This window comes from Mus caroli, chromosome 10 (genome assembly GCF_900094665.2).
Source record: "Mus caroli chromosome 10, CAROLI_EIJ_v1.1, whole genome shotgun sequence".
NCBI lineage: Eukaryota > Metazoa > Chordata > Mammalia > Rodentia > Muridae > Mus > Mus caroli.
Window position 1 is genome coordinate 82,469,739 of NC_034579.1, and position 16,630 is coordinate 82,486,368.

Here is a 16,630-nt window from a genome sequence, read left to right on the forward strand (position 1 = left end):
GAGGTAGGCTCTATAAGTTCCCTCTACCTACTGTTGGGTGTTTCATCTAAGGTCCTTCCCTTTAAGTCCTGGGAGTCTCTCACCTCCCAGGTCTTTGGTGCATTCTGGGGGCACCCAACCTCCTATTTCCTGAGGTTGCCTGTTTACATTCTTTCTGCTGGTCCCCCGGGCTTCAGTCCATGTCCCTCACCCAATATCCAATCAGGTTTCCCTCTCCCCCAACTCCGTCTACTTTCCCTCCTCGGTCCTTCCCTCTCTACCCACTTGTGATTGCTTTCTTCTCTCTCCCAAGTGGGACTTAGGTGTCCTCACTTGGGCACTTCAGCTTGTTGAGCTTTTCGAGTTCTGTGGACTGTATCTTGGGTATATTGTACTTTTTTTTTTCTTTTGATAGTATCTACTTATTGGTGAATATATATCATGCATATCCTTTTGGGTCTGAGTTACCTCACTCAGGATGATATTCTCCAGTTCCATCCATTTGCCTGCAAACCTCAGGATATCCTCGTTCTTAATAGCTGAGTAGTATTCCATTGTGTAAATGAACCACATTTTCTGTATCCATTCTTCTAAGGGACATGTAGGTTGTTTCCAGCTTCTGGCTATCACAAATAAGGCCACTATGAACATAGTGGAACATGTGTCCCCGTGGCATGGGGTCTTCAGGTAGATCTATTTTCAATTTTTCTGAGGAAAATTGATTGATTTCCACAGTGTTTGTACCAGTTTGCAATCCCACCAGCAGTGGAGGAGTGTTCCTCTTTCTCATCCTCTCCAACATGTGTTGTCACCTGAGGTTTTGATTTTAGCCATTCTGATTGGTGTAAGGTGGAATCTCAGGGTCATTTTGATTTGCATTTCTCTGATCATTAAGGACTTTGAACATTTCTTTAGGTGCTTCTCAGCCATTCAAGATTCCTCAGTTGTGAATTCTTGGTTTAGTTCTATACCCCATTTTTTTTGATTGGATTGTTTGTTTTTTTTGGTGAGAGTCAGATGCAGATATTTACACCCAACCAATGGACAGAAGCAGCTGACCCCTGTTGTTGAATTAGGGAAAGCTGAAAGAAGCTGAGGAGAAGAGCAATCCTGTAGGAAGACCAGCAGTTTCAATTAATCTGGACCCTGAGATCTCTCAAACACTGGGCCACCAAACAGATAGCATACACCAGCTGATATGAGGCCCCCAAGATACATACAGTAGAGGACTTCCAGGTCTGTGCTCATTCAGAGATGATGCACCTAACCCTCAAGAGACTGGAGGCCCCAGGGTGTTTAGAGGTCAGGTGGGGTGGGGGCTGGGGGCATCCATGTGGAGATGGGGTTGGGGGTGGGAAGGAGGTGTGGGATGTGGAGTAGGGAAGGATGTGCATGGGAGGGCGGGGAATGGAATATGGAGTATAAAAAATATAAATTAAAAATTAAATTGAATTTTTTTTTAAAAAGGAAGAACTTGGAAAAAAGGAAAGAGAAGGATAAAAGCTAAGAGAAAACAATGAAAATGGTGGCAGTTTCATGTGAATCATTTGCCAGCTCAGTCCAGGCAGACTGGCCAGCAAGTCCCTAGGAGCCACCTAAGTCCACTTGATGACACTGCAGTTATAGATGCCTGCCTTTTATGAGGGTGCTGGTGATGAGCACTTGGGTCCTTATGCTTGCACAAGCACTTTGCCCACAGAAATGTCCAGCCCAGACGGGATAACCTAATGAGTTAGTAATTATATACATAAAAGAAATGATTAGAGATCTAGACATTTCCAAGATATATAATTTTTTTAAAAATTATTTTATTTTATAGGTATGGGTGTTTTGCCTGCACCTATCTCTGTGTACCATGTCCTTGCCTAGTGCCTGTGGAGGCAAAGCGAGTGTCAAATCCCCTGGAGCTGGAGTTACAGACCATGTGAGGTGCCATGTGGGTACTTGGAATTAAACTTAGGTCCTCTGGAAGAGCAGCCAGTATTTGTAACAATGAGCCATCTCCCCTGCCCCCAAGATACAAACTTCAAGTGGACTCACACAATGAGTCACATCACTGTTTGTTCAAAAGCTCTTGCACAAGGTTCTCCAGTAACACTTCTATAGCTTAGCTCCTACACCATCTCAACAGACACTGTGATGCTAATGCGGGTCAGGGGCTGTCAGCCAAGGTTTGAAGAACACAAACGCTACTTCCTTACCCTAATGAAGTATGGTTTCAATCTCTTCAGAGATCACCAAAAGGGAAGCTGGGAAAATTTATGGCTGAGAACCTAATTTTATATCCTAGTAAAAATATGATACTGCTTGCTTGGAAAATTCAAGAAGAATCTATTTGCAGACCTAAATGTGTAATGAAGTTTGTCAGGTTACAGGCTAGCCAAGCTCAAACCCCAGCTCTCCCTGATAAGCTCGAAGGGAGATGGGAAAGCTGAAGTGGCAAATGAGTTTCAAGATGTGCTACGGGCTTGTGGTCCTTGTGTAGAAAGCCCAGAATAGAACCTAACAGAAAGGCTGCTTTGCCCATTCTAAAGATGGGATTAGATTCACACTGACGATAGTAAGAGCTAACTAACACTGAGCATGACCAGCAACCCAGTGGCAGGCAATGCTCTCCCTACCCACTTAATCTATCAACCTCTCCATGGTCCTGTAACCCGAAGCAGTGATAGTCATGTGATTTCCCTTAGGGCTCTGGCTGCAGAGAACACCCCTGTACTGCCCAGGACGATGTGAACACATCAAGTGTGGCCAGTCACCATGAACATGTGCTATATCTCAAACCAGGTTTTGAAAGCATGGCACAAAATAAATAAAATGTGCCATTTATATTTTGTCATCATTACTAAGGCAATATAACTTTTTCCCTCCAGGCATAACATGACTGTTCCACTGCCAACATGAAACATAGATAACTCGTGACAATGAAAAAAAAAAAGAGAGAGAGATGATAGAAAGCTCTGCAATAATGACAATAACACTGTTAGTATATAAATATTTATAATGTAGTATATACAAATAATATAATAGTATATTTATAATAATATAACTAATGAGTGTAAATATATATATATATATATATCTTTTTCTACCTGCACCTACTCTCAAGTACGCATATATTGAGAGCTGAAGAGATGATTTGTAGAGAGAATCTCTTACAACGCACACCCATCAATAAAAAAGCTTATGGCCGGGCTGGTGAGATGGCTCAGCGGTTAAGAGCGCCGAACTGCTCTTCCAAAGGTCCTGAGTTCAAATCCCAGCAACCACATGGTGGCTCATAACCATCCGTAACGAAATCTGATGCCCTCTTCTGGAGTGTCTGAAGACAGCTACAGTGTAATTATATATAATAAATAAATATTAAAAAAAAAAGCTTATGACCAATGAGCTAAGGTAGAGAATAGGAGGTGGGACATCTGCAGGAAGAGAGAGAATTCTGGGAAATAGTGATCGGTGTGGGAGATTTGAGCTGGAATGCTGAGGAGACAGACATACACCAGCAGGAACCTGAACCCAGGCTAGAATTGCTGTTGCAATTTTCAAGTCCCAGCAAACTCTTTTTTTTTTTTTTTTGGTTTTTCGAGACAAGGTTTCTCTGTGTAGCCCTAGCTGTCCTGGAACTCACTCTCTAGACCAGGCTGGCCTCGAACTCAGAGATCCGCCTGCCTCTGCCTCCCGAGTGCTGGGACTAAAGGCGTGTGCCACCACGCCCGGCTTTCATTTTAAAAACATATAATCTGCTCCTTCATCCGAGCAAGATGCCCAAAGGAAAGAAGGTCAAGGAGAAGAAGGTGGCTCCGGCCCCCACCATCATCAAGAAGCTGGAGGCTAAAAAGGAGGTCAATCCTTTGTTTGAGAAAAGGCCCAAGAACTTCGTGAGCATTGGTCAGAACATCCAGCCCCAAAGAGATGTCACACGTTTTTTTCAAATGGCCCTGTTACATCAGGCTGCAGCAGCAAAAAGCCATCCTCTATAAGCGGCTCAAAGTACCTCCTGTAATTAATCAGTTCACCCAGGCTCTGGACAGGCAAACAGCTACTCGGCTGCTTAAGCTTGCCCACAAGTACAGGCCAGAGACAAAGAGAAGAAGCAAAGGCTTCTGGCCCGTGTGAGAAGAAAGCTGTTGGCAAAGGGGAGGTCCCAACTAAGAGTCCTCCTGTCCTCTGAGCAGGGGTCAATACAGTCACCACCTTGGTAGAGAACAAGAAGGCTCAGCTGGTGGTGATGGCCCATGATGTAGACTCCATTGAGCTGGTGGGTTTCCTGCCTGCCCTGTTCAAAAGATGGGGGTGCTCTACTGCATCATCAAGGGAATGGCCAGGCTTGGGTGCCTGGTCCACAGGAAGACATGCACCACTGTTGCCTTCACACAGTTTAACTTGGAAGACAAGGGTGCTCTGGCTAAGCTGGTGGAAGCTATTAGGACCAATCACAAGGACAGATAGGACGAGATCTGCAGCCACTGGGGAGGCAACGTCCTGTGTCCTAAGTCTGTGGCTCACATTGCCAAGCTGGAAAAGGCAAAGGCTAAAGAACTCGCCACTAAACTGGGTTAAATGTATGCTTAAGTTTTCTGTACATAAATAGAATTACAAAATTAAAAAAAACAACATATAATTTAATTTTTTAATTATAAGCTATAAACCTAGATTGTATAGATCTAACACTATACTAACTTATTTTCCCCGGCTATAACACCCCTTGTTACTTGTGGTTTCTCCTGGCCACACAGTTCAACTCCATCTTGGCTTCCTCCTCCTCTTCCTCCTCTTCAGTCCTCTCTCCTTTCCCATCTTGTTCTCTTCTCTCTACTTGCCCCCACTCTCAAACTTCCAGCCCCACCTTTCCCCTACACTGCCCAATCACAGGCTCTAGCTTTTGTTGACCAGTTAAAATGGAGAGAAGTTTCATATGAGATCACCTGAGTATGTGATGGGCTGCCTGTCAGGGACAACCCCTCGAGGATGCCGAAATTACACCAGAATACAAGCAGCATCAGTACCACCCACAACATAGACTAAAAGGGATAGTAAGTTAAGAGCAGGTCAGAGAACAAGCTGAAACTTATGGCCTACTTATTTATTAATAAGTAATTAGTTTCAGAGTTTTTGTTTTGTTTTGTTTTTGTTTTTGTTTTTTTTTTTTTTTTTTTTTTTTTTGTTGTTTTTGAGACAGGGTTTCTCTGTATAGCCCTGGCTGTCCTGGAACTCACTTTGTAGACCAGGCCAGCCTCGAACTTAGAAATCCGCCTGTCTCTGCCTCCCGAGTGCTGGGACTAAAGGCGTGCACCACCACGCCCAGCTAGTTTCAGAGTTTTGCAGGACTACTCCAGTGTGAAGTGACTCAAGAGTTGAGAGTAGAAGTAGGAAGAACACCAGGTTTGTGTGTTTTTCCCCCTGAAGAAAAATAAAAGATGGTTGCTCTAACTCGGATATCTTTTAATATGCTAATTGTCTTCAAAACAACTTTCCAAAGAGGCATAATCCTCACCCCCATTTTGCAGTAAGGAAAACAATGTTGCAGACATTTAACGAATTTGCTTTGCAAGTGTTTGCGAGTCTTATGCGAGGTCTCATGGACTGAAGTGTTAGGGTGAGTATTGACCTGCAACCTGCTCCACAATGTATAAGTAAGAGTAAGCATAAAACAGAAGCTGGTGAGGCTGGCCTCTGTAGAACCGCCTAAGTCATAGCCTTGACCTTTCATCTGTAACTTGGAATGCTCCTATATATGACACCGGGACCTCTTGTCCCAGGGTGGAGACAGGGAGTTGGCTGGCTCTATGTGTCTGCATTCTCACTAGCTGTCCCAAGGGTCTAAATGCCTGTAGCTCCCTGCCTTGATGGCTAAGTCTGGCCTGGCACAGGGGTGGAGATACTCCAAGGCTCCGGGAGCTGAGAATTCTTGCTGGCCGCTTGGGAGGGCCAGATAACACCAGAGAGATGCTGGCATGCTCCGGAGAGGGAGTGCTATTTTGAGGATCTGGTCCCAGTAACGTTTTCACAGTGGAAAAACAGTGGCTCTCAGCAGCAGGATGTGACCTGACATGAGTTATGGCCCAGGCGTCAGTGCCCCAGGTTTCTATTTTTATTGCTGAACTTGCAGTTGGAACTTTAAAAGAGCTGGCCCCCTAGAAAGAGGTAAAAGTTAGTGTGAAGTTAGAAAAGATTTCTGGAAACTCCACTTTATAGATGAGGTATCCCTGCCAATTATAACCCTCTTTGAAAATCTGACAGTGGTCTCTAAATGCTTCTTCAAGTCCTTCTGATGAAATTATACCCTTAAACTAGATTCAGTAGTGGTCCCAGGACCAGAAAGATAAAGACTGTCAAAGCAGGGCCAGAGGGCCAGCTCAGTAAGAAAGACTGTCAGTTGGATTCCCTGGGCCCCACTTGATAGAAGTACAGAGCCAACTTCCACAGGTTGTCATCCAACCTTCACTTAGTAGCATGTACACACACACACACACACACACACACACACACACATACATACATACACACACACACACACACACACTCTTAAAGAGATGAAAATGTAATTTTAAAACAAAAGGTGAGGTCAGAGAAATGGCCCAGTGGTTAGGAGCACTAGATGTTCCTAGAGAGGACCCCGGCTCAATTCCCAGCACCCACGTGGCAGCTTACAGCTGTAACTCCAGCTCCAGGGGACCCATGGCACCAGGCATGTGCATGCTGTACATGTATATGCATGCAGGCAAAAGTAAGATAAACCTTAAAATCAAACCCAAACAAAAAGCAAAGCACACCCCTGGCCCTGGCCTCCAGGCCTCTTACTCCAACTCATCCCAACCTTTCTCTCTCCCTCCCACCCTGCTTCTGTTCCCCTGCTCCACCAAACTCTCCCTGACCTGCATCCTGGTCCAGCTTTTCCTGAAGCTGCTGGCTTCTACTTCAGATCTCAACCCAGAAACCATCTTCCCTGGCCAATCTATACTAAATACTTCAGTGGTCATTATTCTGTCTTCCTTTCCTGAAGTTTTAATTCTCTGCAGGGCAGGACATTTATGTTTTTGTTTTGTTTAACTTCTTGTTTCATTCTCATCCCCGCTTTTGGAAAAGGAGCCCCATGACCCTGCCACCCTACCTGTGTGTCACTGTATCTTTATTAGCTTGGACAGGGCCTGGAGCATAGCAAACCCCACCATATGTGTGTTCAACAAACAGTAGTTTTCACTTAACTTTGATGACTTTCCACAATTATACAACATTGTGTTCAAATTGTATTGGAGTGGTTCTTTATATCAGTGTGAAGATTTTCTTTAATAAACGTGGGTGCTTGACACACTGCAGAGACTACACCATGGTGATTGTGTGATTGCTTCAGAAAGAGGAGAGTCACAGCATCTGAGGCTTGAAAAGAGAATGCATGCGCACACACACTGAAAGAATGCTTCCATATGTGGCTAGTAGATTCCATTTCCAAGGTCTTTCTGGGCCAACTGTCCAAGCCAGCTTTTCTTAGTATAAAATGCAACTGAGGGCCTGAATCTATCTAGTCAGACGGCTTGGTCTTGGGCTCCAAACCTGTCTGTTCCTAGCTGATGACTCCTTGGGCAACTTCCATAACCTTCCGGGCCCTTGCTTTCTTGGTCTGTGTGCCATGGGTAATAACTACTTCATGCCGATGCCAGGATTTCCATACAGTGAGGGCTTAGGGGCAGCAGTCATTGGAGAGAGATGTGAAGAGGCCTGTTTGAAGCCGGGCTTGCTCTTTACTTAGAATGTTTATTTTAAGGTCCTGGTGGAGATTTGGTGGTCACAAAAGATCCCCTGAGATATCTTTTGGTGCCATACTGAGTAGCTGTGTGGATTTAGTAAAATAAGGCTTAAAAGCCCTTCATAGAGTGCCTGGCACACAATAAGAGCACCACAAATGTCCCCTGCTGCATCAGCGCCATAGATGCTCCTAAGAGTGATGTAATCTCACATCCTCCACAAACCATCAGCATGAACTTTCCAAAGTAGCAAACATGGAAGGTGGCATCCCTAGAGAGGAAGAGTGTCCAGACAGGACAGGCTGTAGATGTTTAAGGTTCATGCTGTTGCATGGTTTCTCCTTCCTTGTCTTGTGAAAGATTTTACTACGCAATATTCCAGCAATTATTTTGTTTTGAACAAGATAAAAAATACATTGTGTCTCGGAGAATTCAAGATTCAAGATTAAAGGCTCAAGCTCAAAGTTACTTGGGGTGTGTGTGTGTGTGTGTGTACACAGTGAATTTTATTGATGGTATTTAAGAGAGTGGGTCTTCCCTAGGCCCCTCCTATTACTATGGAGGTCTGGGATGGAAATTGTGAGGGAGATTCTCAGTGTTGGGGGTTGAGTTGGGACAGGGATCCCTCAGCAACTGAGGGCCTCTCTCTTGCTCTCAGTGTCCTTGCTAGGGTGGGTGGTCCAGGGTTTCTTACTCCTTGGAGTCCATGTAGGCCATGAGGTCCACCACCCTGTTACTATAGCCGTATTCATTGTTGTACCAGGAAATGAGCTTTACAAAGTTGTCATTGAGAGCAATGACAGCCCAGCATCAAAGGTGAATGAGTGGGAGTCACTGTTGCGACTTTAACAACCTGGTCCTCATTGTAGCACAGGAGTGGGCCCTCGGATGCCTGCTTCATCACCTTCTTGATGTCTTCATACTTGATAGGTTTCTCCAGGCAACACCTCAAATCCATGACGGATACATTGGAGGTAGGAGCAGGGAAGGCCATGCCAGTGAACTTCCTGTTCATCTCTGGGATGACTTTGCTCACAGTGTTGGCACCAGTAGATGCAGGGATGATGTTCTGGGCAACCCCACAGCGTTACAGAGGGGCCATTCACAGTCTTCTAAGTGGCAGTGATGGCATGGACTGTGGTCATGAGCCCTTCCATGATGCCAAAGTTGTCATGGATGACCTTGGCCAGGAAGGCTGAACAATTAGTGGTACAGGATGCATTGCTGACAATCTTGAACAAGTTGTCATATTTCTCATGATTCACACCCATCACAAACATGGGGGCATTGGCAGAAGGGGTGGAGATGACTCTTTTGCTCCCACCCTTCAAGTGGGCCCCAGCCTTCTCCATGGTGGTGAAGGCACCAGTAGACTCCATAACATACTCAGCACCAGCATCACCCCATTTGATGTTAGTGGGATCTCCTGGAAGATGGTGATGGGTTTCCTGTTGATGACAAGCTTCCCATTCTCAGCCTTGACTGTGCCGTTGAATTTGCCATGGGTGGAGTCATACTGGAACATGTAGACCATGAGGTCAATGAAGGGGTCGTTGATGGCAATAATCTCCACTTTGTCAAGTGGAGAGCAGATGGCAGCCCTGGTCACCAGGCGCCTAATACAGCCAAATCTGTTCATAACAACCTTCACCGTCATGTCTACGAGACGAGGCTGGTACTGCGTGAGAAGATGTGGCTGTCTCTGGAACAGGGAAGAGCGGAGGAGCAGAGACCTCAGTTACTTTTACTTTAAGTTTGATATACATTCAGAGAAGAAATTTAATACTCTTTAATTACACGGCACACAGTCTCTCTCTCTCTCTCGCTCTCTCTCTCTCTCACACACACACACACACACAAACACATGGACATACGCTACATCAAATTCTGTTATGTCAGGAACATTTGCCATGCCATAGCCTTTATATAACACTGTCTCAGCTGCTTCATTCACTCAGGATTGCCTCCTCCTACAGCTCCCACAAATGACCCCCAGATAAGAGTATCTATTTCATCAGGAACTGCAGGCAAATGAGAGACAAATTTTAAAGTTCTCTCCTTTATTCCAAGCGGAATAAGCATCTTCATGCTCACCCCACCAAAGTCAAATAAGCTGAATAAGTTATTCGGGTTGAAGGAAATAAGATAGCAAAAATATTTTTATGAGGTGGATTGACACATCCCGTCCCAACTGTCACTCAGGGGACATGATAGGACGCTCTTGCTCTGCAAAAATGTCTTTACATCATCCTTCTATCATGCAATCTTTCCATATAAATGTTTCTAAAAATACTCATAATAAATATTGAGTTTGGTTTTGCCTTTGAAAAAAATTATATATGGAAGTTTAAAAAAGTAAAGCTGTTTCCTGTGAACAACTGCACAGAAGCAGTAGTCTTTGTTGTATCCTCTTCTTTTTTCTCTTTTTTTTTTTTGAGACAAAGTTTCTCTGTGTAGCCCTGGCTGTCGTGGAACTTGTCTGTAGATCAGGCTGGCCTCGAAACTCACAGAGATCTGTCTACCTCTGCCTCACCACCTCCCGGCTCTTTGTTATATTTTCAACTGTCTTTTGGACTAGAAGTACTGCAATACCATGTCTTTCCAAAAGTCTGTAAGACACTAATGTCTCTTGTATCCATCACATGCTCTTCTTGTAGTAGATCAGGCTGATCTCCTAGTGATTTAATAAGTGTCACATAAAAATATTTTAAAAAGAAGGGCCACATGAAATTAGTAAATCATGTCACTGGCCTTGAGCAAACTAGTCAGTTTACAAAAGTAGGCAAAGGAAAAAAAAAATTGCTGTTTGATAGACAAGAGAGATAGACATAGATACAGTTTATGTCCCTAACTAGAAGGAACTGCAAAGAGGCAAAGAATGAATGCACATAAAGTGTGTTTGATAGGTAGAAAATGCCAGAGGTAAAACATGGACAATTTAGAAACAATAAACTAATAAATCCTAAAACAGTATTTAAATAAATTAGTGGGGCTCCTAGGAGTGCTGGGCCATGCCTATCTCCATAATCCCAGCACTTGGAAGGTAGAAGCAGGAAGATCAGAGGGGCAAGAGCAGTTCTGAGTGTATAAAGAGTTCAAGGGAAGCCTCAGTGATAAGAAGCCCTGACTCAAATTTAGAAAACACCCGAACTAGTTCTAAATGCCTGTCATGTGATGTTCTGAAGTTTCTGAAAAAGGAACAATAGAGAATGAAAGAAAAAAAAAATCAACATTGTATATAGTTGTTGCTTCCAAAATGTTCTCCTAAGGAACAAAGACAATGAATCCTGGGAAACATCCCACAAAAAAATAAAAATGAGAATTTACTTATTTTGTGTTCTATTAGTAATACACGGAGATCTAATGGCCTAGCTCAGAAGTAAAAGAGACAAACGCAACGAGGCCCTAGGTTCAGTCCTCGATGCCCAAAACAAACACCTTAATGTTTTGTCTGTACTCTGTAAAATCTGATTTTAAGAATCAAGTGCTATATTAATTCTATAGCTTAATAACATGGTTAAAATGTATACGTTTATAAAGTTCCCATCTGATGATTCTTCCTCTTTCCCTCCTCTCTCCCTTTGGAGTTTCTTTTCCTTTCTCCCTTTCTCCCTTCCTCCATTCCTCCCTCCCTCCTTCCCTTCCTTTCTCTTTTTTAAGGCAGGGTCTTATTGTATAGTTAACCTTAACCTCACAATTTCCTGCTTCAGTCTCATAAGATCTGAGAGAACAGACATGTGCCCACATAAATAGCTTGATTCAATGTTTAACTCGTGACTTTTAAATGAAATGTTAAAATGAATACATGATACATATGCATGTAGATTATGAGACAGTTTAACAAAGACGTAGGTCATACCTTAGGAGGACTGAATCCCAGTCTTGAATTAACTGTCTCTGGTTGGATTAAAGTGAGCTGTTCCTAATTTATTCTTTAATGGAAGTGAAGATAAATCCTTTTTGAAGGAAATTCTACCATCTAGAATTGCTATTTTTCATATGCAATGCCTGACTGAAAAAAGCATTTAAAATTACTAGATATATCAAGAAATGAGGTCAAGAGGGAAAACAGACATTAGAAACAGAAACACAAATGCTCAATAAAAGAACAATGATTATCTTGGCCTAGAAGAGAAAACTTAAACAAGTATGTCCACAAAAAGGAAAACTCAAGAGCCAGGTCAGTTTTCATCTCTTGAGAAGTTCAAAATGTTGAGGCACAAGTGTTACAGAAATCGTGGGTCAACATAGGCTCGAAAACAAGTTGACTGTCTAACAACTTCTAAATGGAGCTGCTGCATCCGCAGGCCCTGTCTTGAGAGGTAACTATTCTTTGATCACAGATTCCATGTGATAGGGAGAGTTGGATTAAGTCACTCTAGTGCAGAGTGGAGGACAGAGGAAGCCAAGCCTGAACACGAACATTGTGAGCAGCTGCTTAGGAAAGAGGGATCCCTTAGCACTAATTTAACCTGCTCTGAGAATGTAGGAGCCAGGCATGGGAACTTAAATCTGGATTCTGGAGTATCCTTCTAAAAAAGAGCCTTTTCCAGGCGAAGATGTTCGCCCCATCCCCAAGACTAAATTTTCAATAATACAAGGTGTCTTAGTTAGGGTTTTACTGCTGTGAACAGACACCATGACCAAGGCAACTCTATAAGCACACATTTAATTGGAGCTGGCCATAGCATAATAAAAAATACAATTAGTCCAACTTCCATAGTCTATAGCAGTCTCAACAATGTTAAAAGTCCAAAGTTTAAGTCTTACCTGAGATTCATCCAATCACTGTAACCCCCAAAGCAAGACAAATCAGCTGGGCAAACTCCAAACTCTGCATCTCGGCTCTGGCATCTCGACCATCTTGAGGTGTCCAAGGCAACTTCAATGTTACAGCTTCTTGTTCAAATCCCTAGGATCCACACATGATCTTCTGGGCTCCTCCAAAAGACTTTAATCACATCTCCAGCTCTGCTCTCTGTAGCACTCTAAGCTCAGGCTGATCCACTCCACTGCTGCTGCTGTTCTTGGTGTTCATCCCATGGCACTGGCATTTCTAATACTCTGGGGTCTTCTGCAGCAACTAGGCTTCACCAGTAGTCTCTTATAGTCTCTCTTCATGGTGCCAAGACTCAACTTCTTTGAGTGACCCCTTCAGTCCTGGGCCATCAACTGCAACTGAGACTGCACCTTCACCAATGAAGTTGAACAGTAGCAAGCCCCAGCTGTTCAAGCTTCATGCCTTCAAAACCAGTACTACCTGGGTGATTCTTACACATCACTAAGTCTAGCTGCAGGACAAGGTACAATCTTGGCCATCTCTGGAACACAACTTCTTTGTGCTCTCAGAAAACACTTCCCACAAGATTTCACTTCAGTAATACTGGCCTTTTCTTCTTAGTCACTGCTAACTTCATAGCTCCAGCTAACCTACCATCAATTGTATCAGTAATCCCTTTTATTCAGAACTCTAAGGCCAGGGCCACATGGCTGAAGCTGCCAAGTTCTGCTGCTTGCTGGGGCTGGAACATGGACCCCCTTGTTTTATTGCCAGTTTTCTGTTTTGCAAACTCCCTCACTGCCTAAGTTTGACTGTCCTGGGACTTGCTCTATAGATTAAGCTTGAATTTGTCTCCTGTAATGCTGGGATTAAAGTCATGTACCATCATGCCTGGATTTAAACTTTTTTTCATCTAGAACCTGCTCTGTCCCAGGTCTCTGTCAGAGATCTGCTTGCCTTTGCCTCCAGGGATTAAAGGCTTGCACTCCCATGCCTGGTCCTACACTTAGCTGGGTAGGATCTTGCCTCAAGGTCACCACTCCCTTAGTTCAGTTTAACATCTGTGAACACAGGATTCAGCTCCATTTCACTTCCTCATGCCCCTTTATTACTTGAACCATACATTTTATATTTTCCTTCCTAAGCTTGCTATGCTTGTTCAAACCACTCTTCATGAGACTTAACCAGAGAACAAAGTCACTGCTGGGCTTTTTTGAGACTTCCTCTGTCAATGCAATTAATATAAATTTCTTTACTTTAGCCTTATGTAGACTCTTCAGACAAGAGCAAAATGCAGCCATATTCTTCACCAAAATATTACAAAAACAGTCTCTTGGCCACATGCTGAAATTCTTCCCCACTGAAACCTCTTGGGCCAGGTATGCAGTGTTCAAATCATACTCAGTGACAAAGTCTTCCATATTCTTACTAGGATAGCCCATTAAGCCCCACTTAAAGTATTCCACTGCTTCCCAAAGTCCCAAAATCCACATTCCTCCAAACAAAAGCATGGTCAGGCCTATCACAGCAATACCCTAGTTTCTAGCACCAACTTCTGTCTCAGTTAGGGATTTACTGCTGTGAACAGACACCATGACCAAGGCAACTCTTATAAGCACACATTTAAGTCAACACAGTTCAAATTACTACCAGCAACAAAGTCTTCCATATTACTACTATGATGACCCATTAATCCCCATTTAAAGCATTCCACTGCATTCCAAATCCAAAGTCCAAAAATCCACATTCTTTCAAATAAAAGCATGGTCAGGCCTATCACAGCAATATCCCAGTCCCTGGTACCAACTTCTGTCCTAGTTAGTGTTTTACTGCTGCGAACAGACACCATGACCAAGGCAAGTCTTATAAAACACAACATTTAATTGGGGCTGGCTTACAGGTTCAGAGGTTCAGTCCATTATCATCAAGGTGGGAGCATGGCAGTATCCAGGCAGGCATGGCACAGGAAGAGCTGAGAGTTCTATGTCTTCCTCCAAAGGCTGCTAGTGGAAGACTGACTTCCAGGCAACTAGGGCGAAGGTCTTAAGCCCATACCCACAGTGACACACCTATTACAACCAGGTCACACCTATTCCAACAAGGCCACACCTCCAGATGGTGCCACTCCCTGGTCCAAGAATATACAAACCATCACACCCTGATCCCCTGTAGTTAAAATTTCATTGAACTTACAACATTCTTTTGGATTCCCAACATCTTCAGATTTCCTACATTTAGGGGATTTTTGATTTTGTGTTTGAGTAGCAGACAAAAAAAAAAAATTGGCTCCAAGTGTAAATTTTCTACTTTTTATGCCTTTATGCCAAACAGGGGCACATGACTTTGTCTCATCCAATCAGAATCTCTCTTCCTAAAATTTGAATAGGAAACTACTGGTACATTCCAAGCAGTGACTGCAGCAAACAATCACTGGGTGCCTCCGGAGTAGCAGCAATGATGCTACTCTGTTCAGTGACATATAAGGAGACAAGAGTCATATAGAGGTAAAAATATAATGTATTAAGTTGACCAGATCTTTGATATGCTTTGGGACTTTGGCTGGCTCCAGTCTTCTTGGAAATTCTTTAAGCAATCTTTCAAACTTTTTTCTTTTATACTAAATCAAGCCAAAGCTGATGGTTTCCATTAGTGATAACCAAAAAAATTTACTGTTTCAAAATTCAGTACAAGACATGGGGTTTTATTTATCCATAAAGAAAATGAAAATGAGATTAAGAGGGTCCAGTGGTGGCTCACACCTTTAATTCCCACACTTGAGCGGCTGAGACAGGAGGATCTCGGAGCTTCAAGGTCAGCCTGGTCTACAGATCAAGTTCCAGGGCATCCAGGGCTACTACACAGAGAAACCTGTCATGAAAAAGCAAAGAACTAACCAACAAAAAAGTGAAATTAGGCGGGGTGTGGTGGCACACACTTTTAATCCCAGCACTTGGGAGGCTGCGGCAGGCGGATTTCTGAGTTCAAGGTCAGTCTGGTCTACAAAGTGAGTTCCAGGACAGCCAGGGCTATACAGAGAAACCCTGTCTCGAAACACCAAAAAAAAAAAAAACCAGTGAAATTAGGAAAATGAATGGAACTGGAAAATATTATACTGAGTGAGGTAATCCAGACCCAGAAAGCCTCTTGAGTTCTATTCCACAAGAAGAGATTCATGCCTGATACTGTAAACCTGATCAAAAGTCCATGGCTTGGAAAGTTACAGGCCATAGGAAATAGGTTTCTTATTAACCAATAGGAAACCTACTATTGTTGTTTTGCTAAGTGGACATGCCATACCACCCTCTAAATCCTTGGTTAAGATAGTGCTGCTTGGGCTGGTGAGATGGCTCAGTGGGTAAGAGCACCCGATTGCTCTTTCGAAGGTCCAGAGTTCAAATTCCAGCAACCACATGGTGGCTCACAACCATCCGTAATGAGATCTGACTCCCTCTTCTGGAGTGTCTGAAGACAGCTACAGTGTACTTACATATAAATAAATAAATCTTTTTTTTTAAAAAAAAAGATAGTACTGCTCACAGAAGCCATAGGTTATTAGACAAAGATCCCAGTATCCAATCTAGGCTATCATCCTATGAGTTGTTGGTGAAGAAGCTCACCCCCACCCCCAATCAATATAGGCTCGTGCCATTGCTCTCGGGTGGTAAGACTACTACTGAAGATGCTACAGTTGCAGGTGGTTGCAGGACAGAGAAATCATGCTAGACCTGAGCTGGGAACGTCTTCACAGCTGGTTAACTTTCATAGTGCCAAAAGTACCGTGCAAATTGTTAGGAGAGAAAAATCAGTAACTGTCTTACCCTATGCTGGACCCTCCATTCTAAAATACTGACTTTTCGGACACTGGTGCAATAGTGGCATGGCTGCCCTAGAGACAACCAACTGCTTTCTGAGTAAATTTGAGTTCTATTCCACAAGAAGAGATTCATGCCTGATACTGTAAACCTGATCAAAAGTCCATGGCTTGGGAAGTTACAGGCCATAGTGTGGGGAGCAGGTGTGGCAGCAGTCCCAAGAAGGCACCAGGGACTGCAGCTAAGTCTTATGACTTGCACCTGACTTCCTCATACATCTGAATATAAGCCACAAACATCGTGAGAGCTGCGCAGGT

At 43.4% G+C, this 16,630-nt stretch overlaps 2 pseudogenes; one reads left to right on the top strand and one right to left on the bottom strand.

Annotated features, from left to right (window-relative positions):
- The first annotated feature begins 3,740 nt into the window (after positions 1-3,740).
- Positions 3,741-4,539, top strand: LOC110304044 (annotated as a pseudogene).
- Positions 4,540-8,505: 3,966 nt separating this feature from the next.
- Positions 8,506-9,378, bottom strand: LOC110302726 (annotated as a pseudogene).
- Between the last annotated feature and the right edge of the window lie 7,252 nt (positions 9,379-16,630).